Below are 9,036 nucleotides of genomic sequence, written 5' to 3'. Positions count from 1 at the left end.
TTAAAAAAAACCCAGCATTTTCACTTTTCCTGGTAGCCTGGCAGGCTGAGGTGTTAATGAAGAAAAAATCTTCTAGAAACCATTTATCTTCCTAGTTTTGTAGGAGTGATTGGTATTCTGGGGGAAATACTTCGAATGAAAATGAAAGGGCAAATTCTAGGTTTGATTTAAAATGAAAGGGAATTAAAAAAACAAAACAAAACCTTGCCAAACCCCACCTTTCTTTAATATCCAAATAATGTTTCCACTTTTGTTGCTTCTTAGTTCTCTATTTTAATTTAAAAGAGTGGCAGTTTCACAGTGAGAATGAAATGGTGCTCTTTATCAAAATATTACCACCTGTATGCTGCCTGTTGCAGAACAAAGTGTTATTAAAATCAACGATATCTGATATTTTATTAAGGCTGATCTAGAAAGAAACTTGCCAGAACAAGGATGTGCCCTAGTTAGGATATTCTGCACTGTTCTCCACCAAATTAATATTAATATCAAGAGATTCCTGTTGAACACGGGATTTTAAAACAGCAGTAAGCTGGAAGTTTCACAGTCAGCTTTGCAAAGCTGGGAAATGGGAAAAAAAGGAAATTAAAACTATCCAACCCAATAACAAAGTGATAGCCTCAAGGGAGGCTCTGTTTCCAGAGCTGCTGTCTGCCAAAGGATGTCTTGCCCTGGATAAATTGTTTGGGTTTGCTGGGTTTCTATCTGAAATCGGTTTAGGAAACACGGTGGAAAAACAACAGGTTTCTCACTGATTTTTTTATTGCATATTTAGCAACATTTCCATTTATCCACCAGACATCAACGACGTAACCACAAAATTGCCTTCTGCACATATGACCACATATCTGAAAATCTCTAGTGTTCTTCCTGCTGGACTAAACAACTTGTCAGCTCTGGTACTTTCCAGAACTCGTTCTCTCCCATTACCTTTAATTTTTCTAGAAGTGCCTGAAAACATGGAGTGTGTTCCCCAAGGATTGAATAAGAGGCCACCACTGCTCTCTGGCTTCTCTGGCACCATGGTGTTGCTGACTCACTCCCAGCTTGTGATCATCTATTTCTGCCATAGGAACCGCTTCCAAGTCTGCTATTCCCCTTCTCCTTCTCCTGATTATTCCTGCCTGACGTGGCGACCTTGCTGGTGTCACGGCATCACAGAACTCTGGAATGCTTTGGATTGGAAAGGGCCATAAAGACCATCTTATTCCAACCCCCCCGTCATGGGCAGGGACACCTTCCACCAGCCCAGGTTGCTCCAAGCCCCGTCCAACCTGGCCTTGGACACTTCCAAGAATCCAGGGGCAGCCACAGCTGCTCTGGGAAACCTGGGCCAGGGCCTCACCACCCTCACAGTCAAGAATTCCTTCCCAATATCCCATCTAACCCTGCCCTCTGGCAGTGGGAGGCCATTCCCCCTTGTCCTGTCACTCCAGGCCCTTGTCCTTTCTGTGCCACATCCAATTTTTCAGCCCTTTCCTCCAAATCCTCAAGATAATTGGTAAACTCCATCCCTATCCCAGTCCTAGCCCTCACTACTGCCACGTGCTCTCTGTATATAAATTCCCGATTGTCTCCTCCAGGTTATTGCTGAAATTTAAACCCACAAGGGGTGGATGCTCCAGCACAGGTGAAACCATGGGTAGAGGATCCCGGCATGGGGATTGCTCTGGGAACGAAGCTGCTGTGGGGTGTTTTAAAAGCCTTATCGTATGATATTTACTGCCTCTTTCCCCACAAGGCCTCTTACCCCCCACAGAAGGAAATGAGATTAACGTGAAACCATTTGACCTTGACAAATTTACGTTGGCTGGTCTCTGCATTTTCTTCTCCCTTCCTTACAAATGATTTCCCAGTTACATATTCCATGGTCCCTTTGATGTTGTTTATCAGGAACTGAAGTTAATTGGCTTGTAATTTCTAAGCCCTCCTTTTTTTTTTCTTTTTTTCTTTTCTTTTTTTAGTTCTTTAAATGGAGTCTGTGTTCCCTCTTTCTCAGCCTGCCAGCACCTCGCCTCCTGCCCAAAACCCCTGCTGCAAACAGCTCTGAGATGGCTGGAAACACTTTTTAAGTCCTCTGGGATAAAACCCATCACACCAAGTTCATTTGAGAACCACCAGTTTATAAAACCTTGTTGTAATCTGTCCTTTCCTCGTTCTCCCATTGACTCTAACCCTTTATCCCTGCTTTCTGCTGTGCCAGCTGCTGATTGTGCCGGACGTTTTGGTGACTGGTGCTGCAATGGGGACAGAAAGTCAGTCTCCTGTGATTGGCATGTGAGGATGATGCACGGGCATCTTTATAGTACATGACCTTGTTTCTTGGAACCATTTCTGTTGAAAAGACTCATGTAAGAATAACAGGAAGGGGAAACTTACAGTCGGCAGGGATAGCTTTCCAGCTAAAAACACGAAATAATCTCCTATTGACATCATAAAATTGGCAAACAGCGAAGTTTGTAAAACTCAAATACTTTCAGTTCCTCTTTAAACATTCCAGCTGGGTTACACATTCAGTTCTTGTCCCAGGCGTGAAAAAAATGTGTTTCCCAGCAACTAATACTCACACGCTCTCATTTTTACCGTAGGGAAATCGTTCCTGCCCGGAGCTGAACTAGGAAGGGAAGGACTCTGCGTGGCTCTCTGTCCCACACCAGCAGAGAGCCCACCACAGCAGCAGTATTCCCTGGAGCGCTCACGGGCAAGGATCGCCTTGCTGTGGCATTCCCACGGAGTTTTGATTCCTGCCACACCTCAGCACGGCGCTGCAGGTCCATCCTGCGCCGCCCCCGCAGCTGAGCCGGCGGGGATTTGGTGCCCGATGATCCACCCTGCTACACGGACCCTGATTTGCTGGGAGGGCAGTTTAGACCCCACCACTGGTCCCACCCACTTGGTGAGCTGGTGGCCGGGAACAGCCAGGCAGGACGTAGGTGGTGAAAACCGCGAATGACGCCTGGTGAGCTTTTCTGTGATGTCCCCTTGTAGTTACAAGATACAGACAAAGCAACTCAAAGATGGTTTGCTCTCCGGGTCCCAGTGGCAGAAGAGATATGTCAGCGCTTCACATGAGATGAGGCTCTGGGGCTGAATCCAGCACAGGACTGAAAGCAGCACCTCTACAGGCCAGCAGTGCTGACAACCAGCAAGCCCTGTCAGGTGGAGAGAGTCTTCCCAGAGAAACCTGGAGCACACAGGGAAGATAAGGAGAAGTTTGCTGAAGACAGCTGAGGCGGATCAGCTCTTGGGGCAGGAAGTTAAGAAGAACCACAGGCAGCTTTACAGAAATAAATGCAGTTTTAGTGGCTGGATCCACCGAACTTTGTAAATCCACCAGTGGGGCAGCCCTAAGATTCCCTGTCCATGATCTCCTCGTGCTGGGATTATTCACCCCTGCATCACACAGTTCCCTTTTTGTGGTTACTCTCTGTTCTTTCAAGGCAGAGGGAAGGAAGGAAGGATAAAAGCATCTTCTCTGCTTGCCCGTGGGTGTGGAGAGAGGAGAGCAGCTGATCTTCCCTCTCACCCTGTTCCACTGCGTGGATTTGGGGTATAAAAAGAGCATTTTTCTGGTGGCGCCTGGCTCACACGTGGTTGGAGAAGGACTCTGACCTTTGCACTTGTACATCTGGACCATAAAAACCCAGCATGACCCGTGCATGCAGCTGACACCACCACCAGCCCGGGCCAAAGGAGACCTGTCCCACCAGCTGCTGCCTTTATTCACTCTGAAAGTCTGCAGAGCTCTTTTCAGCCTCCAACTCAAAATTCTCGGCCCTCCCGTGAAGCTCAGAGTTGAATAAATATTACGAATTACCTGAATTTTATGTGCCAATGCTAGAAGTTTGCATTTTTCTGCCATTAAATTCCAGGGAGAGATACATGGGTGCAACAGAAACACGTGCTGTATCACAGACACTCCCGATGAGTGCTGAGAGTGAACGGTGCTTGAAGCTGCGCGATAAGACATCTGTTGGACTCTTGGGCTGCAGAATTTAGTGCCAGAATGAATTTAAATTAACCACAACAGTGAGAGAGACAAGGTGTGAGGCTGCTTTCTCAGGGGAAACTTCACGAGATGCACAAAAACTGCATTTATGTTGGGGGCTCCCAGAATCAGAAGGACATGGAGCTGCTGGAGAGAGTCCAGAGGAGGCCACGGAGATGCTCCGAGGGCTGGAGCCCCTCTGCTCTGGAGCCAGGCTGGGAGAGCTGGGGGGGTTCACCTGCAGAAGAGAAGGATCCAGGGAGACCTGAGAGCCTCTTCCAGTGCCTAAAGGGGCTCCAGAAGAGCTGGAGAGGGACTTGGGACAAGGGATGGAGGGACAGGCCAAGGGGAAATGGCTTCCCACTGCCAGAGAGCAGGGTTAGATGGGATACTGGGAAGGAATTCCTGTCTGTGAGGGTGGGAAGGCTCTGGCAAAGGTTGCCCAGAGAAGCTGTAGCTGCCCCTGGATCCCTGGAAGTGTCCAAGGCCAGGTTGGACAGGGCTTGGAACAACCTGTTCTAGTGGAAGGTGTCCCTGCCTCTGGCAGGGGGGTGGAACTGCTTGAGCTTTAAGGTCCCTTCCAACCCAAACCATTCCAGGGTTCTATGAGTCGTGCCACAGCTGGGCCTCTGTGGCTCTGCACCAGGACACGGTGCCAGCTGGCAGGTCTTGGCTGTGACTCACAGCTGAAGGAAAGGACTTACATTTAACTTGTGTTTTTAAAGCATGTTAGTAAAAGTTCTGAGCTCTGCTACTCATGCAAAGCACGTCACTGGAGGCGTATTCCTGTGACTCTCTGCTCCTGTTCCTGACTCAGCCAGTCATGTGGATCTGAGCAAACAGCAAATCCTTCAAAAAAAACCCCTCAGAATAAAAGTACCCAAAAGACCTAAAAAACAAGAGCCGTGGTTTCCCTGAGCAAGTACTTTGAAGACTGCCTGGAGGAAGGGTCAGAAGAAAGCATGGCCAGAGGAACCCTGAGATGAGGGAGTGTGACCAGTGAGGAAACCCCAGGGGAATTCAGAACCGGAGAGGAACTGGCAACTTCTGAGAGCCTCAGCAGGGGAAGCCCAGGGCATGTGGGGCAGGAGGATGTTTGATCCTGCAGAAGGAAGGGGCCTTGGTGTGACCAAGCAGCCACCACAATCCCACACCAAAGGAATAGGCAGCCACTGTAGGGAAAAAAAATGTCTTTTATGAGGGGTGGGAAGGACTTTGGTACCCTTAAATCAAGTTAATTTTTCTTCTAGAAGAAGAAGTTAAAGGTTTCTTTTGTACAAAGAGTGAATTGTTCATCAGTTGATATCAATCAACTTCTCATACTTCCTTGAAGAGCAGAAAGGCCCTTCTGTCCTTGCAATGTTTTCCCACCACAGACCATATCCTACATACACCCTATTCCCCCCCCATATATCCTGTATCCTATACATATCCCCAGTGAGGAAAGCCAATGACCAGGATCCCTTCTGGCATCTAAGTTAAGGAGAATCTGTTGTTTCATATAACATTAATGTAAAATAACTCAAAGTGACAAGGCATCCTTAATGTCTTTGGACTAAAACCAGCTTTTTCAGGAGGAAATATTTTCAAAGCTGGTAGAGGGACTTCACAAAAAGCATTACTAGAGGGTTTAGAGGATCCACACAGCCCTGTTTATTTTTAGATTTCAAACAGATGGCGGTGCTGCACATTGGTACACATGAAACTGATCTCTGTTTTCGTATAGATGTTAAGACTAAGGCACCATTTCTCATTAAACACCCCATAGAATACTAGACAAAACAATAATTTACCAAGAAAGTCAGCCCTTCCTCCACTGAAATACGAGTTTTCAGTGGAAAACCCACCATTCTCTGCTCAAAGTTGTTTCCTTCTCCCCAAAATCTCAAAGACTTAGCCACAATACAATGACAGCACAACTCTCTACTGAAATAAACGGAAGAGACTCCAGTTCAAGCACTACTGTGGGGGTGTAACAGATATTGCAGTGTCTAAATCCCATCTATCAAACTGCTTTGTTTGATCATGCAAGGACCCCGTTACTGACACCTGATGTAACTGCACTGCAGTTTTCAGTTGGAAGAGAACAAGCTTTACAGCCACGTTAAACATTGACCTTTCCTCCCTGGCATCACTTTTTTCAACATCTTATCAGCCAAGTCCTGATTATGTGCAAGAAAGCAAAGTTCCTGGCAGTGTGTGTGTGTTCCAGGGCTTCAAAGCTTCGGCAACGGCTTTTCCCTGTGACTTCTTTGTGTGCAATGGGCTTGAAGCAATCACTGATCTACAGCCAGTGTATTAGTTCCCATTCTCCTCCAGCCTGGGCAGCTCTGGAGTCTGTCCATCAGCAGGACATACATTGCAGGAGGTCTCTGTGACAGTCTTGACCAGGAGCTAAAGCTATGGGTTCACACACCTCCATCACCTGTCATTAAAATCAGTTTTCATTTAATCAAATCACAGAATGATCTGGGTTTGAAGGGACCTTCAAGACCATCTTGTTCCACCCCCTACCATGGGCAGGGACACCTTCCACCAGCCCAGGTTGCTCCAAGTCCCGTCCAACCTGGCCTTGGACACTTCCAGGGATCCAGGGGCAGCCACAGCTTCTTTGGGCAACCTGTGCCAGGGCCTCACCATCCTCACAGCCAGGTATAAAGCCCTGTCTGTCGGTCCATCCTCTGGGGTAACAACCCCCTCTGGAACCCAAACACTGCCCGGGCACCAAGGTCAGGCTGACAGGCCTGGAGTTTCTCAGGTGTTCTTTCCAGTCCTTCTTGTGGATGGGCATCACACTGGCCATCTTCCAGTCATCTGGTACCTCTCCAGTGAGCCAGGACTGGTGATAAATGATGGAGAGTGGCTTGGTGAGCTCCTCTCTGCCAGCTCTTCTCTGCCAGCTCCCTCATCACCCCAGGATGGATCCCATCTGGTCCCTTAGACTTGTGAGGATCCAAGTGGCTCAGCAGGTCACCAGCTGCTTTCTCTTGGATTACAGAGGGGCTATTCAGCTCCCTGTCCCTGTCTACCAGCTCAGGAAGCCAGTTGTCCTGAGGACAACCTGTCTGTTGTTGAAAACTGAGGCAAAGAAGGTGTTAAGTACCTCAGCCTTTTCCTTGTCTGTGGTAACTGATGTCCCCCTCCCATCCCCACCTGTGTCCAACAAAGAATGGAGGTTTTCCTTGCCCCTCCTTTTGCTATTTATAAAAACACTTTTTGTTATCCATAACCTAAGTGGCCAGATTAAGTTCAAATTGTGCTTTTGTCTCTCTAATTTTCTTTCTACATAATCTAATGACATTCTTAAATGCTTGGTGAGTGGCCTGCCCTTTTTTCCAAAGGCAATAAACTCTCTTTTTTCCCCCTTAAGTTCCCGCAAAATCTCCCTGTTCAGCCAGGCTGGTTGTTTTCCCTGCTGGCTCACCTTTTGGCACATAGGGATGGCCTGCTCCTGGGCCTTCAAGATATCTTCCTTGAAGTACGTCCATCCTTCCTGGACCCCTTTGTTTCTGAGGGCTGTTTCCCAAGGTACTCTCTGAACCAGCCTCCTGAATAGGCTGAAGTCTGCCCTCCGAAAGTCCAGGGTAGAGGTTTTGTTGATACCCTTCCCAGACAGCCTCTGACCACCACATCTCCCACCAGCCCGTCTCTGTGAACAGCAGGTCTAGCGAGGCCCCACCCCTGGTAGGCTCATTCACCAGCTGAAGCAGGAAATTATCCTCTATACACTCTAGGAATCTCTTAGACTGCCTCTTCTCTGCTGTGTTGAGTTCCCAGCAGATGTCTGGCAGGTTAAAGTCACCCACAAGAACAAGGGCAGGTCTTCAGTTTCACCTCTGGCCCCAACACCTCTTTGCACTTAAGAGTTAACTTCCCTCCCCTTCTCCCTTGTGTCCACGAGGTCTTATGGTTGAAGCAAAACATTATTTCTTTTCTCACACTGTCATATTTCTCCTGTTTCTCCAACACTAACAAGAAATGGAAGCCAAAACAAGACTTAATCATAACCCAATCCACAGCACCAGGAAGACTGATGTCCGTAGCCAGGAACACTCTATCTTCTCCCTGCAGTGTTGTAATCGACTTATGTTGATGCATCCAGGTGAGGCATTACAGCATCCAGAGAGCCTTGCCATTTACATGAAGCATTGGGACACGGACAGGAATAAGTCCTAAACTCACACAGCTCCTCATGGTCTGCTTTTTCCATGTGTGGCAAAGTTATCTCGCATCCGGAAGAGGTGTATGTACTTGGGAATAGTACAGAGTTGGCAACTTTCTCCATAGCTATATGTTAAATACTCACTTATCAATGAAACTGAGAAAGGACAAAGTCATCGAAGCAAAACTGTTTATTGATATAAATGAGTCAGCTGAGCTGTGTCCCGGGCCTGGCCGAGAACAAAGGCTGCGTTGCCCTCTGGGAATCCTGTGGGAATCCTTTGGGAAGCCGCCCATCCCCTGAGTCCCTGGAGACACTGAGGGGCTGGAGAGCGCCCAGAGAAGGGCAACAAGGCTCGTGAAGGCCCTAGAAAACATGTTTTATGAGGGTTGGCAGAGGGAGCCGGGTTTGTTTAGCCTGGAGGAAAGGAGGCTCAGGGGGGACCTTCTTGTTCTCTGCAACTCCCTGACAGGAGGTTGTAGCAAGGTGGAGGTTGGTCCGTTCTATTGTGCTAAACAAGCCCTGGACATTTTTGAACTGTGCAGCTAATCCTGAGAACGCTCACTCATGCAAATTGTTGCTTAGAATGGGAATAAAAGATTATTCTGTCAGGTTTCATATCTAGGATATGTAGGACTTCACATTTTAGATTATAGAAATGTCACTAATCGTCCAGGGGAATGAAACGCACTTTAACCTTGCACAAGTACTTCTTTGCTGTCTTTAAGGAAAATAGAATTAATAATAATAGCAGTGTTTGGCCTGTTTAGGATGGAAGGCAGTGTCTGTACCAAAATGCAGCTCATTACACTGACACTGGCCTACTTGGCTAAAAATCTTTTAAGTGTATTTAGGTTAGATATTAGAAAGAATTTCTTTACAGAGG

Source organism: Neopelma chrysocephalum, unplaced genomic scaffold (genome assembly GCF_003984885.1).
Source record: "Neopelma chrysocephalum unplaced genomic scaffold, ASM398488v2 Primary Assembly neopelma1_97116, whole genome shotgun sequence".
Lineage (NCBI taxonomy): Eukaryota > Metazoa > Chordata > Aves > Passeriformes > Pipridae > Neopelma > Neopelma chrysocephalum.
This window is presented reverse-complemented; position numbering follows the sequence as displayed.